Here is a 7,567-nt window from a genome sequence, read left to right on the forward strand (position 1 = left end):
TCTGGCAAGAACAGCCATCTACCAGCAAAACCTAAGACGCTATCATAACCGGAAGGTTAACCCGAGAGTTTTCCGGGAAGGAGATCTTGTACTTCGCCTGGTGCAGCGCACTGAAGGCCGGCATAAGCTTTTGCCACCATGGGAAGGACCCTTCATTGTAAGCAAGGTGCTTCACAATGATGCATACTACTTAATCGATGCGCAGGAGTGGAAGAAAGGAAAGGCGGACAGGTCCGGAGAGGAGAGCAAACGTCCATGGAACGTAGCTCTGTTGCGTCCTTTCTACTCTTGAAGTGGTGGTGTAAGAAGTTCCTTTTTGTACCTTATATGCTATGAATAAAAGATGCCGGAACCTTGAATGAATCTCGGGGACTACCCCAACTTAAGTTGCATGTAACTTGTTTATTTTTTCAGTTTACCGGTTGCTTATTGAATGTTTTTTCTTTCCGGTTTAGTAGTGTGCTAAATCCTACCGGAGTCTTCGACTCTGCTGTTGTCCGCAAACCGGCTTCATGGCAAGCAAGATAAACCGGTAGGAGATAAGCACATGAACTGCGAAAAGGGAGAGCAGGAAAGAACAATCCGGAAAATCTAACTAACCCCGGTTAAACCGGTTTTTTGCAAAATTTCAAAGTTATTTCTAAGTTCAAGAAGATGCTTGTTTGGTGAAAGAACCTTGTGCTCGTACGCCAAAGAACGCCCAGAGAAGGCAGGCAGAGCCAAGGCAAAAGAACCAAGTATGCATCAAATTGGATGCGGAAACAATTGGGAAATCTTTGCAGTGCAGGATAAAAGCAGAACCAAAAGCAAATATGCTAAGGCAAACTTAGAAATACTTAGCTACCGGTATAACTTACCGGCAGAAAATGTTGTACGGCAACCACAAGCAAACTTAAGGTTTTACATCATAGACCCCGGCATACCGGGGCAGAATTTAATAAACATTGTCTTGAGACAAACAGGGCCAACAAATAGATCACAGGCAAGCAGTTGGTAAAGGGTCATCAGGCAGCGGGGGCATCGGGTGGAGCGTCACCAGCATCAGCATCTTCAGGCGGAGCAGCGCCGGCTTCGGGAGCTTCCGGCGGCACATCCTCGGCAGCCTCATCTTCATCTCCCTCGTCTTCTTCTTCCTCATCACTCAGCAAGCCGGTATGCCCGGTCCCGCCGCTTCGCGGCAAGCGCCGGATCCGTGTCCGTGGGAGCATCTGCGCGTACACCTTGAAGAGCATCCAGGTTCAGGTCAGGGTACCAGGAGCACGCGGAGCGCAGCGCCGTGTCAGCTCCGGCACGAGCCGCGGAGCATTGCCACTCGCGGATCCGGTGCCCGGCATCTTTGAGCCGCGCGGCAGTCAGCGTGATGTTCCCCGGCAGCTCCTCCTCAGGCCACAGGACCTTGAAAACTTGGATGGCGGCGGCTGGCAGGTCGGCAAGAAGCCGGTCGACGGAGCGCATATGCTGGACACGCGCGGAGAGGGCGACAAGATAGTCGTACCCATCCCAGTGCGCGTCCAGGTTGGGAAACTCCCGCGCAATCCGATCCTCCCTCACCTTCTTCAAGGCATAGACCTGGGATTTCGGGAAATGCTCTACAGGAAGAAGGAAAAAGCATAAACACAAGACACCGGAAAAGAGTGTGTCGGAAAAGCAAGGAAGAAAGATACATCTTCAAAGGAAAGAGCTTATAAGCAAAAGAAGGGACAAGGCAAGGACTTACGGAGAGCCAGCGCGTCTATCTTCATAACCAACCGATCATATTCCCGGTGATCGGTGGTCATGGTGTCAATGAGGCGCTCCGCTGCCTTCCGCGATTTCCTCTCTTCCTCCAGCTCTGCCGTTAAGACGGTGTTGGAGTTCGTGGAGTCCTCCACGACCTCCGCCAGCCTGGCCTCCGCTGCGACCCGGGCGTCCTTCAAGGCTTGCTCATGCCGAAGCGCGGCTTGTATAGCCTGTTCCTTAAGCTCCCCCAGGGCGGTCTTCTGGGCCTCCAGTGCCTCGTTGTGCTCCTTGAGGAGCTGCTCCTTTTCGCCTAAGTACCGGAAAGAAAAGTCTTAGCAAGCAACAATAGATGAAATGAAAAAAGGAACGGGTTAGTAGAAAAAGAAAGGATGATACCTTGAAGCTTGGCGACCTGGGCCTTCAGGGCCTCGATGGTAGCTTCCGGGACAGCTGTTAAGCAAAAGGATGTGTAAGTGTCAAAGAAGGAAACATTCCGGTGAAAAGAGGCCGAAGGGAAAAGAAACCAACCTTGGCAGTGGCTGTGGGCCTCAGCAAGGTCCCGATGCTCCCACAGAAGCTCCTCAAAGAGTTGCTTCCGGGCGTCAGCAGTGCTCTGTTCAAAGGAAGATGGTTGTGAGAAAGAAAGAAACAAGGTTTCAACCCGAAACTCGGGGACTGGCTATGCCGGTTTCACATGCCTCTAGTTAAAGTTTCGCACTGAAAACTGTGTTTTCACCACAAAACTCGGGGACTGGGAGAATAGATAAGATCCGGAAAGAAAAGAAACCGGCATCAGTCAAAAGATACAAGAGGTTTAGCAGAACTTACCACCACGTTGTTGGTAGCATCGTACCAGGCACTGTCGAACTCTTTCACGGCGCGTTTAAGCCGCGTGAAATGTTCTTCAGTGGACCGAGGCCCGGCAGGGTCTGGTGCCGGAAGGCGATCCTTCCCCAGGCCGCGGGTAGAAGCGGAGATATCCGCTTCATTCCACTTCTGCGCATAGGGGAGAAGGTGCCCCAGGTCCTTGCCTGCGCGCTTCAGATCAACAATCCGGCCCAGAAGGCCGGTAGGCTTGTCCTGTGCAGCGATGGCAGCGGGGCCGACGTGCAGCACCACGTCCCCCGAGCCGCTTGAGGCGGCGCCCTCCACAGCCTTGCCGCGGGAAGCCCCAGGCTTGAGCAACTTGGTAATCTTGGGGGTCTCGGATGGCGCCGGTTGCTTGGCCGCGGAAGGTCCTTGGCTGGGCGGCGGTGTCGGCGTGGCCTCGGGAGGAGGAGAAGATACCGGCAAGGAAGTATCCGGCGCGGTAGGGGAAGAGCTTGGCTGTTTCTTCTTCTTCTTCGGGGGAGGAGGAACCAGAGGTTCCGCCTGCCCGGCATCAGTCTGGCCGGCGCCGATGTTGCTGGCGCCGGTGTCTTGGGTCTCTGGAGGGGAGGTGAAGTCCTCCTCCGCGCGGTGATCTGGAGGTGTTGGGGCCGTGCGCCCCGAACTTGTAGTGCCTCCCGAAAGGGAGGCAGAGCTGTTGCCGGCACCAGATGGTACCGGACTTGAGTGAGGAGGAGGAGTTGAGGTCCTCACGGAGCCGGCAGAGCCAAGCTCAAGTGCAGGGCTGGAAGAAAGGAAAAAGAGAGCAAATTGGAAAAAAGCAACCGGAAAAGAACTCGGTGGAAACAAAGAAAGCATAAGAAGAGATAAAACTTACCCGGAAGACATCGGCATCCGCTTATGCTTGTAGCGCTTGGTGCTAACCTGCTTCCCTCCAATGACCTCAGTCCGAGGGCGTTTGGCAGACGGAGCATGGCTAGGGCCGGCGCCAGCAGCAGGAGGATCGCTCCTCTGGCCCTCGGCCATGAGTTTATCCAGAAACTCGTCGCCAACCTCGGCCTGCAGGGGGGGCTCGTGCTCATGGACCTGTGGGTTGTTGCTGGCTGAGGGAGTGTCTACAGAATAGCAGTAACAAAAAGAGTATAAGAAAACGAACAGAAAGGCTACCTCAAGTATGGTCAAGTCATCAGACGAACCAGCAGGTTCCGGCGGAGACTTGCCGAGGCGAGAAGATGCAGTCCGGCCCATCCTCAGATCTAGCCAATGGATGACGGGATCCGGATCGTACTTGTCCAGAGGCCTCTTCCGGCAAGGGCCTCGCCGATCAGAATCAATCCGGGGGAAGCGGGCTTTGGCCTGGAAACAAAGGAAAAAAGAAAGATTAGACACAAGTACAAAAGCTACCGGAAATACGACCTGAGCCGCATATCTTCTTACTTCTTTGGACGGAGGATTCCTGGCGCTGAGAGGGCAAAGGCCCCACTCCCAGTCATCCGGCATCTCCGTTTGGCAGATTTGGCTAGCCTTAAGGACCACATCCTCTTTGCTTAAGGCCAAGCCGGTGATCTTGGTGGGATCACCGGGGCCGTACATCTCACTAATCTTGTGAGCGCGCTGCTGAAGGGGAAGCACCCGGCGGCTGATGAAGGCGCGGATGATATCGTCGGAGCAGATATTGGTGTCCTTCATCAACTTCATCATGAAGCGCACCACCCGGTTCGTCTCGGCGTGCTCCGTACCGGGGTTGTACTGCCAATTAGTCTTGGCGGGCGGCGCCGGGTTGAACGCCGGCAAGTTGATGAGGTCGTCGTCGCCCGCGTTCTTCACATAGAAGAACGTCGTCTGCCACAACCGGCAGGACTCGAGGCCGTTGAACTTAAAAAAGGGGCTCCCTTGGCGGGAGCCGATGATACAAGACCCGCATTGAACGGGGGGTTTGGGCTTAGGAATGTCCTTGCCCTGGACCGAATTGATCCGAAGGGAGAAAAAGCGGGCAAACGTCTCGCGAGCGGGACGGATGCCAATGTAGCCCTCCATGAAGGCCACAAAACAAGAAAGGTAAAAAACGGCGTTGCCGGGAAGATGATGAGGTTGGAGGCGATAGAAGTTGAGGAATTGACGAAAGAAATCAGAGGCAGGAAGGCCGAAGCCACGCTCAAAATGAGCAAGGAAAACAACAACTTCACCGGGTTCGAGCACCGGTTGGATCTCGTCGCCTGGAAGCCGGCAGATGACTCCTTCCGGAATCCTCCTAGACCGGTAGAGCCAGTCGATCTCGAACTGGGTCACGTCGGAACCTCTCCAGGCTCCGCGTGTCTTGTCCTTTCCGGAGGCCCGGCTAGATGTGCCGGCCTCTTGTTTCCGGCTGGATGCCAGATCCATCCGGGCAAGGTCGTCGGTTAACCCGTCAGAAGCGCTACTATCTTGATTGCTAGAGGTGGCAGCAGGGAGAGACCCTTCGCTAGACATGAGGATCTAGGAGACGCCGGAATCTACCAAGAAACAGTTTTCCCCAAACGGACCCTCACGCGAAGATCTACGAGTAAGAGGAAAAGCAAAACAAAGAACGGATAAATACTCTACCGCCCCCAAGATCCGAAGTGCAAGAAAGAAAGGGGTAAAAGCGCATCGGGCCTAACCTGAGGCGGCGGAGTCGCGGAGGAAGAGGTTCACCGGAGGAATGGCGAGCCTGCGGCCGGCGAGGAAGTCCGTCGGCGGCGAGGCGAGGAAGTGCTTGAGGAAACGCGAATGCAGCGGACGCGGTGAGCGCGCTGCAGAGGGTTCCCACACGAGGAGATCCGGCGGAACGGCGGCGTGAGTTCGCCGGGCAACGGGCTCGAGCGAGCGGCGGCGGACGGAGAACGGTGAAGGCACGGAGGCGGAGAGCACTGTGCGCGAGGAAGTGGAGAATGCGAGAAGAGGAAGAAGGAGCGGCGGTTGCGCTTATAAAGAAGAAGGGAAGTGGGCTGGAAACCGCTGGGCCGTGGCGGTTCGCCTCACGGCCCGCGGCGGTTCGTACCATGGGCCGCCACGTGTCGAAGAGATACACGCGAAAAACAGGAGGCCACACGGAGGCGCACAGGAGATCTGGAACGGCTAGTGGGATCCGCAGCGGTGCATTAAATGGGCGCGCGGGAGTCGAAGCGAAATGACAACTGACACTGGCCCGTCAGCCACAGTGCGCATGTCTCTGTCAGGCGCAGGGCCCGAGATATTCTCGACTTTGCCGAGGAGGTGTTTAATGATTGAGATACCGGAAGACAAGATACCGGAGAATGACTTACGAAGAAAAGATAAGGAGGATTCGGGCAAAGATGCCGGATCCGAACCTAACGCCGGATGAATCTAACCGGTATCCATAGACGTAAGAACCTGGCATGGTCTGTTGGATAGGATCCGCCAGACTATACCAGCTTCGGGGACTAATGTTGGGGGGATGACCCCCGGTATGCCAAAGGCATGCCAAACCGGATGGTTTGGGCCATCAGGATACCGGTTAGATGTTCATGCCGGAGTCTAAGATAGGCGTTTGGCTGAACAGGTTAAGCCGGTATCCTCAGAGGAGGGATACCGGAACCGGATAGAAAAGATACCGGGCCACCGGAAGGATGAGCTTGTCGGCAGGGCTGGTCAAAGATCCTTTCCAGAGCTAGAAGACAAAGACGAGCTAAGCAAAGTAGCTTTAAACGAAGGGCTGACGATAAAGAAGAAGATGACGAAGAAAGAAGCCGGAGGACGTCAGCCTCCCTGATTAAAGAAGACCCCGGTGTCATCTATGATTAAAGTAGCTTTGTACAGTAGCCTTGTAAAGTAGTTTGTCCAGTCAAAGATGCCATTAGGGTTTCTTGCACTGTAAGCCACCCTCTCCCCTATATAAGGAGAGGGGGCAGCCCTCCTTGCGGGCACGGACGTGTGTAGGCAGAACCTGTAACTTGTGTGAATCAATGAACATGGTGATCTAGAGGGAGTTCTTCCTTGTGTCTTTCTTCTTCAACCTCTGGCCTTGGCCAAGTTCTTGAGGAAACCATCCGGAATCTCTTCCCACCTGATCACAAACCCTCCCCCGAATCCTCTTGCGTCCATTCGGCCCCAATCTAAGCCATCCTATGGCATCTGCTCGTTCACCACGACGACAGTGTTTGATGCTATAAGTTATAATCCTATGAGCTATGTCATGTTGCCATAGTTTATTTGTTCTTTGATTGATTGGTTGTTTCTCTTTGGTTCATTAGAGTTGTATGTTGATATGTTACCGTCCTTGGTGCCCATTATATTTGTGCGCGCATGGATCAAACACCATAGGGTTGGTAGTACTTGTATACTAGAAGGGGGAAGTTCTGCCGGAGTGACAGAAACCTAAGGACGCGAACCGGATAGTTGCATGTATGGGAGTAAGAGGACCATTTACTTAAGGCTATGGTTGGGGAAACCTTAATGCTTGCTAGTATTTACGGATGATTGCTAGCAAGCCAATCATATAGTACTTGTAATCCCGGAGGGAGAGCATGTATATTTAGCCTCTCCTACATAGAAAGCTGCATCGAAGACATTGAACCCAAGATCTTCACTAATTGATCTTGGACAAATCCACCACTATTACCACCGCCTTTCCACACTCATGGTACTGTTAGTTTAGTTTGTTTTATTGCTGCAGCACTAACATTTATTCTGTGTATTTTATTGTTCTGCAAAGTCACCTCTCATACCCGTTATCGCTCTAGTTTTATTTCCTAGATATTGCAAACACTTAGTGTGCGTAGAGTTGTATCAGTGGTTGATAGAACTTGAGAGAATGTTTATCCTACCTTTAGCTCCTCGTTGGGTTCGACACTCTTACTTTTCGAAAAGGCTACACGCGATCCCCTATACTTGTGGGTTATCAATCTCCCCGGCAACGGCGCCAGAAAAGTAGCTGCTTGCATGTGACGGGTCTTGCAACGGCGCCGGAAAGTAGCTCCTTGTGACGGTAAAGCACACGTCCGTTGGGAACCCCAAGAGGAATGTATGATGCGTACAACAG

The sequence above is a fragment of the Lolium perenne genome, chromosome 3, assembly GCF_019359855.2.
Source record: "Lolium perenne isolate Kyuss_39 chromosome 3, Kyuss_2.0, whole genome shotgun sequence".
In the NCBI taxonomy this organism is placed as follows: domain Eukaryota; kingdom Viridiplantae; phylum Streptophyta; class Magnoliopsida; order Poales; family Poaceae; genus Lolium; species Lolium perenne.